Source organism: Palaemon carinicauda, unplaced genomic scaffold (assembly GCF_036898095.1).
Source record: "Palaemon carinicauda isolate YSFRI2023 unplaced genomic scaffold, ASM3689809v2 scaffold24, whole genome shotgun sequence".
NCBI lineage: Eukaryota > Metazoa > Arthropoda > Malacostraca > Decapoda > Palaemonidae > Palaemon > Palaemon carinicauda.
The window spans coordinates 81,591-101,817 of record NW_027170031.1 but is presented as its reverse complement, the minus strand read 5'-3'; the positions used below and the strand labels follow the sequence as shown (position 1 = coordinate 101,817).

The 20,227-nt window shown below is 37.3% G+C and overlaps 1 protein-coding gene and 1 long non-coding RNA gene across 3 annotated transcripts in view; both read right to left on the bottom strand.

Annotated features, from left to right (window-relative positions):
• LOC137636142 (WD repeat-containing protein 55 homolog) overlaps positions 1 to 20,227 on the bottom strand; it is a 161,460-nt gene that overhangs the window by 76,524 nt on the left and 64,709 nt on the right. The gene's annotated exons all lie outside the window — the stretch shown is intronic.
• Positions 4,456 to 20,227, bottom strand: part of LOC137636147 (uncharacterized) — a 29,032-nt gene continuing 13,260 nt past the window's right edge. Inside the window, exon 4 of the long non-coding RNA XR_011042959.1 lies at positions 4,456 to 19,081. This is a non-coding gene — a long non-coding RNA (uncharacterized lncRNA). The remainder of the gene's footprint in view (positions 19,082 to 20,227) is intronic.

Below are 20,227 nucleotides of genomic sequence, written 5' to 3'. Positions count from 1 at the left end.
TTCCAATAATGTTAAGGAGACATTCAGTTAGTTGCTGACACACCACCACCATATGTGTAGCTCTACAAGTAGAAATCAAATGCATTTCAGGACAGCATTACATGCCAGGGAGTTGTCAGTTGGGAACATTCCTGGCAAGGAGAATGGGCTGGCAGAATCAATTTAGTTGCCAATGGTCATAGTGGTCCCTACATCTAGATGTATCAGATAGGCTTCTGGTTGTAGGGCTCTACGGAAATCGACACTGGTTCACCTTACGGCTACACAATAAGTGCCCTGGGTTTCCCCCTTATCCAACCCCATGATCTGTATTCATGGTTGCCTTCCAACATCCATGGGATCACTTGGATGGTTGCACCCAGTCTCCATTCAATCCTGTTCCTTTTGCTAATCTGTTGTGGGGTATTAGACCAGTACACATTGATTCGAGTGGCTCCCAGATGGTCTCGTTGGAATGGTTTCCTGCTCTGCCTTGCAGAGATCCCAAACAAACTTGTGGCCTTCACTCCCAGAGAAGTGGGGCATTTTCTATGATGGATATCACAAAAGATTCTTCTAGTGTTGGATCATTTGTATCAGATCGCAGAGTTTCAGTTCTTCCTGGCTGCGAGAAGCTCCTCTCGGTTGCATAAGTCAAGGCTACCCTCAGACTTGAGCTTGGTATTTCTGATGGTAGGAGATAGAACTCTCCTCAGTCTAGCTGTTTTTCAATACCTTGTCCGAGCCTTTTTAGAGAAGACCTCGGTTAAGAGTCTGACTCGCAAGACCGTCTTTGTTGCCTTATGATCGGTGAAAAGGTTAGGAGAGTGACTGGATATCTCTGCCTTAGTCTCCTATTCTAAGAGGTGTAGGAATTCCTTAGTCTAGTACTAAAGCACATGGAAAAACACTTCCGCTGATGGGACATAATTCCAAGTTTGAGTCCTCTATCCCATCTCTGTGTAGAGCTGCAACTGGTGCGGAGAGAAGAGGCTTTTGTGGCTCTCTTTAGGGTTTTGCAGTGGTGTCTGAAGAAGCCATGTGTGTCGGTAACTTCTTTAGCACGGGCAGAATAGAGAAAGGTGTCTCGAATCCTATCTCTTTCAGACTTGAGTCTATTAGTAAAGCATAACCTAAACCTAGACTGCTGAGAGATTCTAGGTAGGACTGGAACTCTCGAGGTTATGAGGTTAGCCCCAACCTTAGCTTTTAGGAATTTCGCTGGGTAATAAGGGATAGGGTGTGTATGCGGTAGACCATGTTCACGGTCTTAATTCTGAAGGAGTACCCACAAGCCCCTTGACGCATTTATGCTTGGTCTTGTGGTGGCTGCTGAATTAGTGGTGTAGCCAGCCCAGGTCCCTTACGGGACAGTAAGCATCTCGTCTGTAGTAACGTATAGGTGTAAGTTGGGAATGAAGGCTGAATGACTGGCACTTCTCCATTCTTTGTGGTCCTATCTTAAAGACAGTGTTACGTTCTAGATCTGACTTCGTGGTAATGAGCTAACTTCCGAGTTCCATTTTTTAGATCTTGAACTTTTGTCCTCCCTAGATGAGGGTGAGGTTTGTGGAATATATACTCTTACGTCTTCATGTGCCAGGTATATCATTCTGGACAGAGTTCCCCTTCATGGGGAAAGGATCTATCCTTTGACCATAAACCAATCATCTTGGACAGGCCTGGTCCTACCACCCAATTCATTCCAATGGTAGACATATAGGAGGTTGCTGAAGTCTTCTTCTTTGCTACCATACAGGACAAGGTAGATTGACATTTCAAAGAAAAAGAACCTACCATTCTGGTTCTAGTGGGACTGCTGACCCACCAAGCAGTGAGTAAACTTCCTAAAGGATGGTGGTTTTGTATTAGCGTAAAAACAAATCACTGTTTTTAAGTTATTTTGAGTTTTTCCTACCTATACAAACCAGTTATATAGATTATACTTCCCTCAGCAACCACACCTCTGTCATTTCACTTGTAACTATTGGTTTTCTGTTGTCATTTGTAGTTTCAACAGTTTTGAATGTTATGACACTAATAACCTTGGTGGCTTTCCTGGTTTTTCCTTGAATTCTTGCGCATTTCAAAGAAATCTTGGAAAATAATTGGTCTGTGTTGTGTCCTCTGCATTACATTTGATAAGCAAGAAGTAATGTTCTTTATTGCAACCATTTGGACCTGCTTTGCATTTTTCATTGCAATTTCTTTAAATTTTTCTTGGCATGGTTCTTATCAACCGCCAGATAAATTCTTCTGGTTGATGAATTGGTCACTCATTCAAAATAAGGGAATTATTTGTTAAATATCTTTTAAGGTATGGTTATATCTTTACCTTGGTTTTATTTTTCTGCACATGGCTGCTTTACTATGTTCCCAAGGCCTGTAGGAAACTGCCTCTTTGAATACTGCTAATAATGGTTGCTTTTTCTAATTCTGAAGAAGTTTTATCAAAGGTTCCTGGACTTGGTAGCCTTTTGCTACTGTGCTGTTTGCCACCTTGCAACTGCACTTTTTATAATTGTTCTTCCTGCTTGGTTTTCAACCTTTGGACCTTTGTTCACTAGTCCAATTGTACTGGGTTTGCCACCTTTCTTACAGCTGGGCTTCCAATCTGTGTTATAGTGCAACTGCACTGTTTTCACTACCTTCCAGCTGGGTTTCTAACCTCCAGATATGTTGTTCATCTGTGCATATTGCTACTGTACTTCCAGCTAGGGTTCCAATCTCGACCTTCGGCTTTCTAGTGCACTTTTTGCCACCTTTCTAACTAAGGTTTTCCAACCTGTGGACCTTTACTCTAGTGCATTTGTTGTACCATTTGGGTTTCCAATCTCTGGACCTTTGCTCTATTGCACTTTTTACCACCTTTCTTCCAGCATGGGTTTTAACCACTGGAATTGCAACAGCCAATTTATACTCCATAGTTTTAACACTACTAAATTTCCTACTAAATGAACACCATTGGAAGACTTATTCTGATACACCATTGGAAGAGACTTATTCTGATAAATCTCTCCTTACACCCTAGCCAGGTTTTGTACCACCCGTGACTTCCTCCCTAATGTTGTATTGCTGATAACTTTTATGCTTTAGCCTGACAAACTGACCAGATATAATCTTGTGTACTTTCAGCCATTGTGTGTAAAGTTGAAAATATTAAATCACAAAAGTCCAGTTTCGAATTGAGACTGCCAGTTGATTAAGGTATGAATTAATGAAGATCAAAAATAAACTTGATATAAATTGATCTTTGGTTAAAGGTACTGCCTTTAGTGCAAGCTGCTTGTTGCTAAAATGAGTATAAACAACAGGTCAAACTAATTTGCTTAAAATAGTATAGGCAATATTGAACAAGCTAGCTTTGCAACAAACAGTTTGCACTAAAGGCATTTTTTCAAGGGATAGTCCTTAATGAATACTGAATTGCATGTAAAATAAAGTAAAATGTATAAGAGGATATAATAAAAATCAAAGAAATAAACATGGTAATTTTATTAACATCTCAAAAAGAAATAAACATGGTAATTTTATTAACATCTCAAAAAGAAATAAACATGGTAATTTTATTAGCATCTTAAATACCTTACATAAGTTAAAATGCCTACAAGCACCTCTTGGGTTGCATGGGGCAGGGAGTGCAGTGTGGCCACCCACCTGAAGAGGAGGGATAAGGAAAGAAATGGAAGAGTTGATGGAGAGGTATGGGATCCCAGACACTTCTTTTTCATAACCCCCTTCTCTCTCCCTCCCTCCCTACCCCCTTTTCTTATTGACTTGTGTGTATGATTCTTTCCCTCAGTGTCTCTCCTCTCTCTCTCTCTTTCTCTCACCCAGGTCTCTGTTCCAACCTGTTTTCTCCAGATGTTCAGTCCTTTAATTTTGGTCTAGAATACAAGGCCTTTAATATTACCATGTTAGGTAGTAGAATTGGCTTGTTGGAATATGATGTTTTAGAGTGACCCTTAAATAGCTCAAGCCAGTAAGTTTCAAGTGTCCATCAAAAAGGGCTTAGTCATGTTCCTCATAAAAAATTTGGGTGAAATAAGTATTGCATTCAAGAATCATAAACTTTCTCAGAGTGAGGTTACTTTGATCCAATTATTTTTGGTACAGAAGTTTTCTAATGAATAAATACCAGGATTTAACCTGTGATATTATTTCTGTAGATTATTCAAATGCAAATCTAGAAATGGTGGTCAACAGAAAACACAAGTATATGATTTGGTATATATTTGCATGAGAAAATAACACAGACTTTACATGGATAAGGAATTATTTAAATCCTTCATGTTTCCCAAAGGAACAGGAAAGCACTGTCTCTAAGACTTAGCAAGATTGTTTTTTTATTATAAAAAGAGAAAATGAAAACCCTACCAAGGCCCACCCCAGGTCCCACCTAGTAACAAATGATTAAAGCAGTTTACATTCTTTAAAAAAAGGTGTTACTAGGTCCTTGAATGTTTTCATTTTCTCTTTTTTTTTTCTTTTTTTTTTTAGCAATTTATTTTCATACACAGATTCACATAGCATAATTATAAACTGCTTATTTTACTGCTTACATTCTAACCTTCAATATCACTGGTTGAACAATCTTATAATAAACTCAAACTAAACTTCAAATTACATTTTAAAAATTTATTCTAAATTTGCTGCTTGTCTTAAATTAATAAACTCAAAAAAAACTTTAAATTACATTTTAAAAATTTATTTTAAATTTTCTACTAGTCTTAAAATTTCTTTGGTTGCTAAAAAGGCCACATTATATTCAGAAGAGATAAGATACAAAATTTTTATCTAAAATATCATCCTCGGTCAATTGCAAGTAAAAGTCACTTCAATAAAATGGTATCAAAAGACCTTAAAGTATTTCTCGCATTAGCAGTAATTGCGGATATATTTCTATTCAATTTCCATTAAAAATTGCCCGAAATCCGTAAACACCAAAATGTACAGACAGAGACACAGAATATTTCATGGGTCACACGCATCCATCTCTTGAGCCATGAGAATTTTCCAAAGAGAACCATAGTCAATATTTGACCGAATCCTATGCGAACCTCTTACGCTCGACTTGTAACAAATCCTGAATAGAAGAACCATGGTATCGCCAGGTGCTTATCAGAGCTATGCAAGGAAAACATCAAGAGCTAAATACAGTATGAAACACTTGTGTAGGCTTGCCATTGTTAATCGGCATTTCAACTCCCTTTCAGTTTTTTAATATGGAATGCTGATGCCCAGGGTATATGAGTCAACTCTGTTCAACAAATAACCAAATGACGTTTCAAAACCAACTTAAGAAACACTTCCGAGTACTATGAAGTAAATGAAATCATGACAAATCAATTAAATTGGTTTTGGTTCAGCATGTAAATGCAATAATTTTGTAACTTTATCTATGTTACAAGGAAGAAAAATTAAGTACAGCACTGCAAGATACAAGAAAGCACAGTAATTACATAAGGGTCCAGACACCTACTGTAACTTCTCAAATCTTTGATCACAAAATTGAAGATCTGCTTCCAATAATTCACTACATAAGTAGATTCATTTGAAAGTACCAAACTGTATATTAATGCCCTTCAGTTACATCTACTGAAGTTTAGCCAAACAATCTGTATTTTATGGTAGTTAAGTCCAAAATAAAAAAGTGAACTATACAAAAAACCTGACTACGAAACATGGTCATCGAGTTACCAAATTCCAGAAAATGTCGATACAAAGAATATATTAAAAGCAGTAAAGATCACTTAATGCATATGTTCTGCAAAGAAAGGGCTATTCATCAAACTTGTCCGAGATGGGAACTTGCTGTTAGATTAGATATAATCTTTACATTATTGCATTGAAGGAAAGTTGATGAAATCACATGCAAGAGAGTACAATATCCTACATTGAAAAATCTTTTCGGCATCTCAATGCAAAAAAATCTGAAACTGTATCATAAAGAAAAGAGAACCCAGCTGGAATAAAGGTGGCAAAAACATACTGCATATATGCAGTGTAACATGTAAAAGATGCCATCCTCCAAAATAAGTTAATGTAAGTCATCGTGAACATGGATCAGATCTTTAGGGAAATTCCCAAACCAAGGAAAGAATTCTTTAACTGCGAAAGCAATCATGAGATTGACTGGCACACACACGCCTAGTTCAAAGGATTATGCAACATTTCCCAGATCTAAAACCTATAGGCCTTCTATGTAAGTAAAGATCATGATGGTATGACAACCTTAGAGGATTTCTTCAAGTACATAAGGCATAACCTGGAGCAACCTCTTCTTAGAAGTCAAAACTCAGAGGCTTTTAAGAGAGACCTTAGAAGACTTGAGAAGTCAGTACAAGAAACTATCAAAGTAAGGTCACAAGTAGTCTATGTACTTGAGTGCCAAGAATACTTAAAATTTCATTTCCAAAAATGATTTTGGATTACAGACTGCATATATGAAATACCAATGAGGTTTTATGAGTCAATCCCACAAGGATATGAGGCTAAGGATGCACGAGGGCAATGCCTCTACTAGGAAATCAAGAAATGCTACTTTTCCAGTGCTGTAGTTCCCTCCTAAACCTCTATTTGGAAGATGCAATAAGAGGAAATACAAAGAGAAGCAATTCAATACTCAAACATCACTGCAAATTACAAACATTTACATTGCCAACAGTAAACCAAACTACGAAAAAGACCCAACCTCTCATCACTATACCTGGCAAATGTGGTGTACATGGATAAGTACTACAAACGGAAAAATTGATTCTATACGACTCAAGTTACCTTAAAGCTTGAAATGACCTTCAACTTTCCACTAACTAATGGGACTCCACCAACGTAAAAGAATAAAAGTCCTGCCTATCGGCTTCTCTCTATGCACTTTTATAATAAAACAGTTCAACTACGGAGCATTTGGCATCCTTAATGTTGCAGATGCAAAACAAAGGATCAAATGACCATAAAAAAATTTCTATAGGATGTGGATCACTTCATCAAGACTGGAGATTTGAGTACAGAACTATGACAGATGTCAACCAACAATATCTGGTTTCTCATTGCCACTATCAATGTAGTTTCATTTATGGAATGAAAATAGAGGTTAATTCATTAGATTAACTTTGATATAAAAATATCTACAAATACATTTCTACCTTCAATATTTCCTTTCCAAGTATCCGTGTGTATGACCAATTCAAAATGGGAAACCAGACTTAAAACTTATTTCCAAAGAAACAAGGGAAAAAATGAATATGACAATTAACTTATTGTCAGAATTCATCAAAAAAGGCTATCTGCCACTAGAATTATTTAAGAAAAGTAACGAGAGAAAGGCAATTCCTTCACAGAACACTGAGACAAACAGCATTCAAAGATAATGCCCTCAATAATACAATTCAAACAGGATTTCATTTCCTTTTGCTCTTTCTACATCTGGCTATCTGATAACCAGACTTTTCTTGCTACAATTTTCATCTCTCAATAAAGAACAAATGATCCACTAGTCAAAAGAAAGTAGGAAGTTGTCTTGGTAGTCAGGTGGTAAAACTACTAAAACATTATTTAATCAGAAACCCTTTTTAATCAGCTTCAATTAAACAACAGAAGGCAGAAAAAAATAGTCAATAAATAAGACTGAAAAGACTGATTCCATTTCAAATTAGCATCAATGGAGGCAGAAAACCACCACCGATATACTATTCATGCAGTTTTAACCTTCCTTTAAAGAATGAACATGACATTGGTTTATACTTGCAGCCCTCCTGATTGGAAATGGTAAATAAAGTCACCATGGACATAGATGAGAAGTTCTTTAGGGAAATTCCCAAACAGAGAAAAGGGTCCAAGTTATAACCTTTTATAGCTCAAACACAAAAGAAAACAAGAACCATTACAAAGAGTGAAAGGTTAAGGGAACTTAACCATTAAAGACAAAAAGGTCTTTCCTACCTCTTGAAGGAAGGAAGCCTAGACTAAATCAATTTCATTTCTTAAATGTAGACCAATGGTTGCCAAATTTCTTAATAGAAATCTTGAAATTAGTGCACGGTACAAACTATGGAGCATAAAGTTGAACCCTAATAAAACTTAAAGTATAATGACAAGTAGGTTGAGGACAGTGGCTCCTTAACATCCAGACCTCTACATTGGCAAGGTCTGTTAACGTTATATGGATTATTTTCCCCGTTGGAGCCCTTGGGATTGTATCATCCTATTTTTCCAACTAGGGCTGCAGCATAGCTGGTAATCACAGTGATATCGATGTGGCGAGGAGGGATATAGGTGCCATATATAACTCAATTAAGTTCAGGTGTGATTCTTGATTGCAAATTCACTTTTGAGAAACATTTAGTGTTTCTTAAATTGCACAGAAAAAATTGGCTTCTTGAGAATATCTTTTATGATTTCCAGTGATTAGTCTATCGACAGGGAATGTTTTATTTCTTTCATTCTACCATGATACAGTACTGTTGTCCTGTCTGGTCTTACGGTGCTGACTTTCATATCAATTTGTTGGACAATAACTTGGTATATTAAATTCATTATTCTTGATCTGGATATTCCCTGGGAACTTTGTTGAATTACTTCTTTATGCATATTACATAAGATTCTTTATTCAGATCAACCATTGCATTCAGATCTTCCCAGTCTGTACCATCTTGTATGTAGAAATAGGTGATAAATTTTGCACATTTAGACATGTTTTTAATATTCAAATAAGCCATATATTATCCTCCTCCTAATATCTGGATTCTCTCTATACCTCAGGATCAGAGACCCAAGGGAGAATCGACTAAAAGATAATAGCCTCTGGTTGGCCTGGGAATCGAGCCCGGGTCCGAGAAACTGAGGTGACAGCGACATACCATCTAGCCGTTAATTCTAACAACTTTGCCTTCTCCATCAAAAGGCTCAACACTACACAGTGTTCTAGAAATTTTATTCCACCTGTGACCAGATTGTAGAATGACCTTCCAAATCAAGCAGTTGAATCAGTGGAACTTCTGAAGTTTGAACTTTTTACAAATGGTTTTCTGATGGACTCTGTTGGACAAGTTACCTTAAGTCTTAACATTATTACTGAACCATGCTGGAGCCTTTAGGCTTGTAGCATCCTGCTTTTCCAACTAGGATTGTAGCTTGGTAGTAATAACATGTCAGGAAAAACAATGAAGAGAATTCCACATCGTGTATCTGGGTCTTGAAATAATAAAAGTCACAGGAACATGAGAAAGATTATCCAGGAAGATTTCAAAGTGTCTATTGGCACCCTGAACAAAAAAGTTAAGGATATTGTCCCTTAACTTGTGACAATTTCAAAAATTGAACCCTCCTAAGAATCAGAGAAGCAGTAATGCTATAACTGTACTTTAAAGTGAAGCACCATATAGCTTTTGAAGTTTTACCCGTTTTTATCAACTGGGTATGAGAATATTCCTTTCTTTTTTCAAAATTAGGACATTCTACTCTGCAGAGGACTATCCGTCCATATGGAAAAGGAGATAATTATCTTCTTTGGTACAAAATTAACTACTTTGTATGCATATAAAAAAAGCACACTACTACCGAGCATATGTTTTGAGAAGACAGACTGGACGTGAACTGTAAACAAGAAAGCTCCAAGTCTATGTGAGAAGAAACAAACACATGTTCATCTTTGGTTCAAAATGAACTGCTGCGTAAGCATATAAAAAAAGCACGCTTACCACCGAACATATTCTTTGAGACAACAGTCTGAACATGAAACAGTACAAAAAAGGGATTTTGACGAAGGAAAAATCTATTTCTGGGCGAGGAACCTGTGTCGCTCCATGAAATGCTCCTTAAAGCACCATTTCAAAGGTATAAATACTGCTAAATATACCAGAGAAAAAAGTTGCATGGAATGCTAGGAATATATCCAGCTCGCTCACCCCTAAAGGGTGTCGGTATTAAAACTGGGGCGAGTGATACCACTACCAGAGGTCCCTTTTCAATTAGACTTCTCCCTCCTCAAAATCCCCGTTACTACAAGGTGTCGTTCAAAAGCTTTAATGTACAGTATATGTGAGCTTATGGAATGTGGGAAATAAAACTAGAGACTGTCACTTATTTTCTCTAATTCTGCTTTTTCTATCCTGAACCATCAAATTTTCAAGATTCAATTTAATAAAGACTTCTTCAAGAAGTCTCTGTTATAACTATTGCAGTTGTCATCTTCATCAACTTTTGTTTATCCCTTTCTTAGATGATTTTAAAAACAATGTTTTTTCAAGTCCATTAGATCATGACTTGAATCTGATAAGCAGATGACAAATTGAAACCAGTCACAATTTGATCTTCCAGAAAGGAGAGATGACCCTTAAATGGGTCGCACATAATGTTTGCTCTTTCTTTTCCCACAGCCCTGGGTACATTAGGCTCTTTGAGGCGTCAATTTGAACCCTCGGTTTTGAACGGCCGTCTGCTCTCTTAATTCTATCTGGTTGCATTTGTATAACTTCAACTCTGCATTGTTCCAGCACTCACTTATTTCAAAGGACCAAGCCTATAGAATCCTATGAACCAACTAAGTGTTCTGTTCTACTACAATGGAACAATGTAATAACAATCTCACATCGATAAAAACAATGGAAGAATGGGAAAGACCTTAATAAAAGTTATAGACGTTCCCATGTAATGAAATGGATTGTACTGGTATGATAAGATTTAGGCAACAGGCCTGAGGCCAGGAACTTTTTACTCTGTCCATTATCTCTCTCCATATTTGTTTAAAACATGGGAAAAGTAAAGTAAAGGAACTTTCACAATACACTAAATTTGTCTCAAAACTTGAGCCAAATGTGTTCTGCATACAAGATATGTATGTTTATTTATGATTTCCATCAGTAGCATCAGTAATTTAACTATAATCTTTTGTCTTTCTTTGTCTCAAGACATAAGGGGTGGAAAGATACAGGACTTTGAGCCAGCTTCTATCTCCCAAAAATATGGTAACAGTACCAAGAGTTCTTCAAATACAACAAATAAACCGGGAATAAGAATGTCAGCACAGCAACCAGATGAGATTAAAGGCCAAACATCCAGAGCTTTAAATGTTCCTGGAACAAAAACAGGAAACAAAGGACACAACCTTTTCTGGGATACATAGAACAAATACAGTGATCCCTATGATTCCTCCAAAGGTCCATAATATTCAACCGACAATGTTTCCTAGATTCCCAGACATCTGAAAACCTACCAGTTCTTAAATGTTCCTGGAACAAAAACAGGAAACAAAGGACACAAGCCTTTTCTGGGATACATAGAACAAATACAGTGATCCTTATGATTCCTCCAAAGGTACATACTATTCAACCGACAATGTTTCCTAGATTCCCAGACATCTGAAAACCCACCAGTTCTTAAATGTTCCTGGAACAAAAACAGGAAACAAAGGACACAAGCCTTTTCTGGGGTACATAGAACAAATACAGTGATCCTTATGATTCCTCCAAAGGTACATACTATTCAACCGACAATGTTTCCTAGATTCCCAGACATCTGAAAACCCACCAGTTCAGCGACATAGCTAAGACAAGAACGAGACGACGACATGACACCCCTATTCAGAATTTCCTACAGGGCCGCTAAAGGTCTAAACGGCAATACTAACTATGGCCCGCAGTGTCCGACGCCCTGTGGACCAAGAGATCTCAACGCACCCGCAATATCGGCGAGTCTGTCTGTACATATGGTGAAAACAGTTGACGAGTATTCCTAATGACAATTTAACAGAAATTCAATTCAATTATTATAGCTAAAGAATACGATACACTCTTTTAAAATCATTATACATAAGTGAGTTTTACATATCATGTGACTCTTTTAAATGATAATTTACAATTCATTTTACATCTCAGTTCAACTGAAAATAAGTGACATTTATATCAACCAAAGAAAATGAAAAAACTTTCAATACTATTTAATTACAATGAAATGCCATTATCCTTTTTTACTTTAAACACTAAGACTTAAAAATATTATCAACCAGATCACATTGGTTAGATTGTAAGATGTAATTACAATCTTGCTATCCATTTATATGAGACAGTACATTTCTGTGTTCCTTAATGAGAACAAGAAGTATTTAAAATCATTACATGTAAAGTCATATTTTCTCTTGCAATACACATCAAATCATGTACATAATCATTTCTAAATTTTCTTAAAGAACAGAAATAGCACACAGGATAAAAATTAGATATACATTCATTAGAAAAATTCAGTACTAAAATAATTGGATCAAAATAGCAGCACACAATGAAAGTAATAAGCAAATGATTTTAACAAATGCAATACTAATTTCAGTAAACACATTTTTATAAAGAACATTATAGGTCCTTTTACTAAAGAACAAACTTACTGACAAGAACATTTAAGAATCACTCTACATACAATAAATATTCCATCAAGTCAATTTAACTAACAAGGCAATTAAAGACGTATTTCAGACCAAAATTAAAGAACTGAACATCTGGAGAAAACAGGTTGGAAAGAGACCTGGGTGAGAGAAAGAGAGAGAGAGAGGAGAGACACTGAGGGAAAGAATCATACACACAAGTCAATAAGAAAAGGGGGTAGGGAGGGAGAGAGAGAGAAGGGGGTTATGAAAAAGAAGTGTCTGGGATCCCACACCTCTCCATCAACTCATCCTCTTCTTTCCTTTTCCCTCCTCTTCAGGTGGGTGGCCACACTGCACTCCCTGCCCCATGCAACCCAAGAGGTGCCAGAAGGCAAATAGTTAAATCTTTTGGAAAGCTGTTTGGAAAAAATGGTCACAGTTAAAATTATGTACTTCAGCTATCACAACATAACTAAAATCCTAAATTTCTAAAAGTAATTTGTATTTTTCCTAGCTATACAAACCTGAGTCCTTTAGGTAGGGAGTGTGTTTTCAGCTTAAAGCTGGACGGCCGCTGAATCGCTGAACAAGCAGTTAAGCAAACTTTGGGAGCAAAGGCGAGAGCCCACCCCCTTACCTGTCATAGTCTCTTCAATTATGACCTTTTGGCTCAAAACTGAGAGGAGTGGTTGACGGGATAAGTATAATCTAAAGAAAGCAGGTTTGTATTGCTAGGAAAAATACAAATTACTTTAAAAATTTGTGATTTGTTCCTACTCAAATACAAAACATCGTCTTTTAGGTAGGGAGACTCACTGCCTGGAGTGTCGGAAGTGGTACGTAAGTGGTACGTTCTTTTTCTTCCCTGGAAATGTTCAAGAACATTAGTACTTGGTCAAAGGCGTGATCCCTTTCCTGCCAAAGGGGTTTGCAGTCAGGAATGATATACCTGGCTTATGATGACCAAGTGCTGGTATATATTCTACCATCTTCATCCTTGTCTATGGAGGATGGGTGAGAACTTCCATAGGGTTTAAAGATGGAGCTCAGAAGTGTAGTTCACATCATCAAGCCAGATCAAGCGAGTAACACTTTGACCACTTTGTCCCTAAGATAGAGGCAGAAAGAATGGAGGAGGGGCCAGTCATTCTTCCTCCTTTACAGAGTTAAATTTATATGTTACCAGAGAGGATATGCTTACTGTCTCCTAAGGGATCTGGGCTAGCTACACCACTAATTGAGCAACCATCACAAGACCAAGCGCAAGTGTGTCAAAAGCTTGAGTACTCCTCTGGAATAAAGGCCATGAAAATGCTCTGGTACATAAACTAACCCCTTTCCTGCTGCTTCCTCCGGTGCCTTAGATGACCGCGAAGGTAGCAGCAGTAGGGAATTCAGCATTATGAAGCTTCATCTGTGGTGGATAATGTGGGAGGGTGGGCTGTGACACCCTAGCAGTACCAGCTGAACTCGATTGAGTCCCTTGTTAGGCTGGGAGGAACGTAGAGTAGAGGTCCCCTTTTTGTTTTTGTTTCTTTGTTGATGTCGGCTAACCCCCAAAATTGGGGGAAGTGCCTTGGTATATGTATGTACGTATAATATACCCACTTCTTCCGGTTGGGATCGGAGGAGCTTGATTTTCCTTTTGCCTCCAGCCTCTAATACTGCGCGACAAATGTGCTCGAGTGGGCAGCAACGCCAATGCATTTGAATCTAAACTAGATGCAACCTCTGCAATTATGGACCGTGCAGAGGCTTGTGAATTGGTGGCTATTGATTTCATTTTTGTTTTTGCTTCGTAAACTTTACGCTTAGATGGATGAGAGGGATGGCAATGCTCGCCGACTGTTTTGCCTATGGATACACTATCATCTTCCAACTCTCTGACGTACATCTGCTTCCACTCCACCATTTGCTGCAACAACAGACCCCAAGTACTTAAACTGATCCACCTCTTCAAGTAACTCTCCATTCAATTGCACTTTTGCTTTACACTCGATATAATCACATTTCCAATATGTTTTCTCACCGTATTTTCGATCTAATCAGTAAATATAGTTAACCCTTTTACCCCCAGGCTCTTTGGAAATTTCCAACCCTTAACCCCCAGGGGGTTATTTTTTCCCAGCACATTTTGCAGTATATTTTTTTTTAAATTGCTCTAACAGCCTTAATTTTTGTCATAGAGGTGTCAGATTGGTCTCATTCTCTTGGAAAATGCCTGAATTTTCTTAATAAATTATCAAAAATATGAAAAAAAACAAATTTTTATAGCATTTTTTTGCAAGGACGTACCGGTACGTCCATGGGGGTAAAGGGATGAGTTTTGTGAAACGTACCAGTACGTCCTTTGGGGGTAAAAGGGTTAAGATCGTCAACTAATTTCAGTCCTCCTCTACTAGTATACATTTGATACACCATCGTCTTGGGTTGGCTGCCTACAAAAAACTAGTCAAATGTATAAAAAACTTTTAGAAAGATAAAATTAAAGATAAAAAAAATTACTTGATTTCCTTATTGGTTGTTTACTTATCGAAACTTTGAAAGCCGAACTTGGTTGTTTGAAAGAGATAAAATGGTACTTCAGAAACCAAAGTGTTTTTATCACAAATACTTGTTTTACGGCAAAATTATCTTGCGTTGATTTTTCCTATTGGGCGAAATTTCCCGAGGCGAAAACTCCTGAGGCGAGTTTTCCTACGGCAAACTTGTTTACGGCGACTTTTTCGGACACGGGAGTGAAGAAAGATCTGGGTGATAGGATAGATGTGAGAGAGGCAAGAGAGCATGCTAGAAATAGGAATGAATGGCGAGCGATTGTGACGCAGTCTGGTAGGCCCTGCTGCTTCCTCCGGTGCCTTGGATGACCGTGGAGGTAGCAGCAGTAGGGGATTCAGCGTTATGAAGCTTCATCTGTGGTGGATAACAGGGGAGGGTGGGCTGTGGCACCCCAGCAGTACCAGCCAAACTCAGTTGAGTCCCTTGTCAGGCTGGGAGGAACGTAGAGAGGAGGTCCCCTTTTTTGTTTCATTTGTTTGATGTCGGCTACCACCCAAAATTGGGGAAAGTGCCTTGGTATATGTATGTGATGTACTAGCTAACACCAAGGGCTTAAATGGAAATATAGCCCAGTGAGGAAGGAAATAAGGAAAAAAATATACTATACGAGAAGTAATGAACAATTAAAACAAAACATTTTAAAAACAATAACATCATTAAAATAGATCTTTCATATATAAACTATAAAAATAGACATGTCAGCCTATTCATCATAAAAACATTCACTGCAAGTTTAATATTTTGAAGTAGTGGGAGATGAGTCACTAAGAAGGGACTGATACTTGGGTAATAAAAGTACACATCCTTCAGATCTACTGAAAGCAAGAAATCTTCCTCTGATGGAATTCTTTGAGCGTGATCCACTCCAACATTCCTCCTCCCTTTGTCTGAAAGGCCAGGGTCCTCATTGATGTTGAAAAAATGGATAAGAACTCTATTCCCAAGATGGGGAGGGAGCAAAGGCCTGAAAATGTTGGTAAGCAACCATCCTGAAGGAATCACACAACCCAAGGTTTGGCCTTATGCTTCTGCTGGATTGCCCAAGGCACGACAAGGAATTCCCCCTACTCTCGGATGTATGATGGGGGAGAATGCTGCAAAGCGTAACTCTCTTCTTAACTTCTTCAGCCATCCCACTGCCTGGAAGAAACAGGTAGGGTAACACGAAGAGCTGCATGCCCCAGTTCCTTCCGAGAAGTTGCAGGTGGTCCCACCAGTCTGGTACCTAGGCCCCCGGGGAGGGGCAATCACTGCAGACATCATCGGGGGGACACTGACTACGTCCTTCAATGAAAGACCTAAGGACACCAATACTTTCCTTCATTCACACTCATCATCAGCAGTAGCACAAATGGAGAAGAGCCTCCAACCTCTAATGGGGTGTGACAAAAACAGGAGGAACCCGACATACCACCGGGAAAGATCGCCGACTTAGGACAGAGGGCGACTTGCTCCTGACACATACTCCCAGGGGATTGAGCAAGAAAAGTAAGCACGGGAGCAGTGATAGAAATTGCACCCAATGAACGAAAGGAAGAAGAAAAGCTCTCTTTCTCCCCCTTAAAGCATACGCCCGACACCACAAAGGAGGCCATGACCTATAGTCGGCAACCAGAGACGATTGCAAACAATCCTCCCCCTAGCAGGAGCAGTGAGAATGTTTATATATAGCCGGTTAAGTTCATCCTCTCATGATTGAGTGTCTCGCTTCACCTTCTAAGGATCAACAGCCAGAATGCACTTTCTGAAAAAGAAAATGAAAAGTTCTCTTACGGGTACACTGGTATTACTGTACTTGATGTGGCCAAAAACATAAGTGAAGAAACGTTGATAGGTAAGGAGGCAGGGCTCCACCCCTCGCTTTCCCCCTTGGCTTAACTGCTTGTTAAATGATTCAACGGCCGTCAAGCTTTGCGCTGAAAACATACTGCCTCCCTAAAGGACTCTTAAGTTTGTATTCGCATAGGAACAAACACTCCCGATGAGTAGCTATGATCCAAGATTAAAACTTGCACATTCCTAACTAAAGAATTTTACAATGGTTGCGAAGGAGTTTGGAAATCGCAAGAGAATTTGAGAGACTTTGACTTCTTAAACTTAATAACTATCAAAATGACATTGTAATTTCAACAAATGTTCAACTAACTTTTTTGTTAATACATGCAATTATGCTACGGTATTTCCATGGTCGAAATTTGCTAAAGCAAACTCCCACCCATAAATAGTAAAGTTAATTCTTTAAAATTCTACAAAATTAAGCATAAAGTAAAAATGAAATGTATACCCAAGTTCTCTATAGATGTATCTCAAAAAATGCTTAATGTTCGCAACATCATATCTTTTTTAGCATCTTTTTGAAAGATAGATAATGTTACACAACCTAAAATTAAAATACGTTTATCTTAGTTAATAAAAAAAACAATATCTGTGCAGGAGCAATGCTGAGAATGTGCAAGAACTCGAATTACTGCAAGCAACATAAAAAACTACCTAAATTTCAAGCATCGAGCAGAAGCACAAAAAAGCATTTAGTCAATGAAATATGAAATGATTCACTGAAATAAGAGGAGTTGGAACTAGGGGACAAATCTAACTGCAGATGAACTAAAAATATTTAAGCATTGTAAACCTTGAACGCTCAATTACCGCAATTACAACTAACCAACTCAGAGATCTCGCTACATAAAAAGTAAGAAGCCCAATAAGAACTATCAAACAGCACTTTGGCAACCATACCAAAAACTAACTTATCCCAAGAGATTAAATACATATAGCATTATCATTCAGATTATGATACAATAATCTATTTTTGTACTCTAAACTATTAGTGACCGACAATTGATTTAAATTTAAGTAATATTATCCACAATGAATCAGTAATAAAAAGAAATACAAAACGTAATAGATTTTACAAAAGTAATTTCTGTGACCGTGAAAATCTGTTTGGAAACCTGAAGGGTTCTTAACCCTTTTACCCCCAAAGGACGTACTGGTACGTTTCACAAAACTCATCCCTTTACCCCCATGGACGTACCGGTACGTCCTTGCAAAAAAAATGCTATAAAAAAATTTTTTTTTATATTTTTTATAATTTTTTGAGAAACTTCAGGCATTTTCCAAGAGAATGAGACCAACCTGACCTCTCTATGACAAAAATTAAGGCTGTTTGAGCAATTTTAAAAAAATATACTGCAAAATGTGCTGGGGAAAAAATAACCCCTTGGGGGTTAAGGGTTGGAAATTTCCACAGGGTTAACTACACACAATAAAGAAGGAAGCCTCCATGTTAATAATCCTTGCACTAATAACCATAAAAGGAAGCCTTTCTGATTTACAGGGCCCGGGCAATACCTGTACCTACGCGGAAACTACTATGATTAAACGTATTATCTATCGCGATCATGAATTCTTAAAAACTGTATCATCTATAACTGTCATGAAATCTTAAACTATTCAATTCTCCATCAAATAATAAGGGGCAGTATTGTCTCTTCCTGTTTTCTCCATAAACTAAACAAGAAAAAAACAAAAAGACATAACAAACATCATGAGCCGACATAAAGAATATTGTGGAGAAAAAACCACAACGCATGATTTATCTTAATCCTGTTTAAAATAAAACTGAAGGACTCAGCCCGTAACTATTTCCTAGAATTGTTTACAGAAATAACCTGTCAAATACGATAATGGAAACAGACGGCAATTCTAATATCAAAATCATTGAATACTGCCGGGCAAAAATAGGACCTACTTTTCTTTTAAATAACAAAGTGATGATATGTGTCATATGAAACCAATTCTACTTGTTTTACATTAAGGAACATCCTGTACTGTACATTAACCTTGAACTGATATCTGAAATTAGAATTTTAATAAAATCTCTTATTTCTCTGCTCATCTGATGTTCATATTACATCTTCTACAGAGGCCAGGGTTTATCAACAGGTTGTTTATATTTTTCTAAAATATTAAAATTCTTCCTTTTTTTTCAAACAATACATGACCCTAACAAAGAAACAGAGCCCTCAAATATAAGTGGTAGGAAGCACAGATTGTCGCCTTTAGATAGGGTAGGATTAGAAAATTTTGGCCTCAAGCCAAGCACTGGAGTATCAAAGGCCATTCAGTGCTATATGATACAAATTAATCAATTGTATCTGTCGCACATAATTTTTCAGGAACGACACACTGTAAAAAGAAAAAAGAGGCAAGTAAAAAGAATATATAATAATTAAACAATTAAACAAAAGAAGGTAAATGAAAAAAAAGCATGTCAATGATGCTATCTTCCAGCAAATACTTCATGCATCACATAAGTATTGCAGTTCAACCTAGCTTAATTAAGCGAGTATCTTGAAGATTAATTCTCTATTCCAGGCTCAATTTCAAATAGCACTTTAATTGAAAAATTTAAAACTGCAGTTTCCAATACATGTAATGTACATTTAAATTTGAAAAATCACAAATTCTTAAAGATATAATTCTATGTTCCAGATTCAGTTTTAATTTGAACTGGAAATTAAAAGTACTTAAAACTGCAGTTTGTGAATAAAGTACCAGTAGTGTACTGTACCTTTAAATTTCAATTAGCATTGGAAATTAATACATTTAAAACTGCAATTTCTAGTACTGTACATTTAAATTCTAAAATATCACAAATTTTTAAAGATGTAATTCTGTTCCAGATAAAATTTTAATCAGCATTGGAAATTTTAGAATACTTAAAACTGCGATTTCCGGTAAAACATTTAAATTTTAAAAAATCACAAATTTTTAAAGATGTAATTCTGTTCCAGATAAAATTTTAATTAGCATTGGAAATTTTAAAATACTTAAAACTGCGATTTGTGCACTACTGTACTGTACGTTTCTATAAAAATAAATTACAAATTTGTAAAGCAATTTATATTCTACTTTACTATAGAAACCTGAGCCCTTCAATAGGAGTATGCTATCAGCAAAGATAGATGCGGCTATTATTAACGAGGTGGCGGTAGTTAGCTGGAGGGTGAAGGGTAAGCCCCTCCCACCTCACAGCCTAACGAGTTCCCACTTTGACCTTAAACCCAAGACTTGCAAGATGGTTAAAGGATCCAAGTTTGTATACTTAGGAACAAGTAAAAAGAGCAGCCAGAGATTTCAGACCTTCACCAATGAAGATTGTCAACATTTTACTCACGTTTACAACCCAAGCTCTTCCTCTTCCATATGGTGACTGTGAATTAATCTACTGTATACAGTGAACCCTCGCTACTTCGCGGTTCGACCATCACGGATTCACCACTTCGCGGAGTTTTTCATAACCCATATATATATACATATTGGTAATAACAA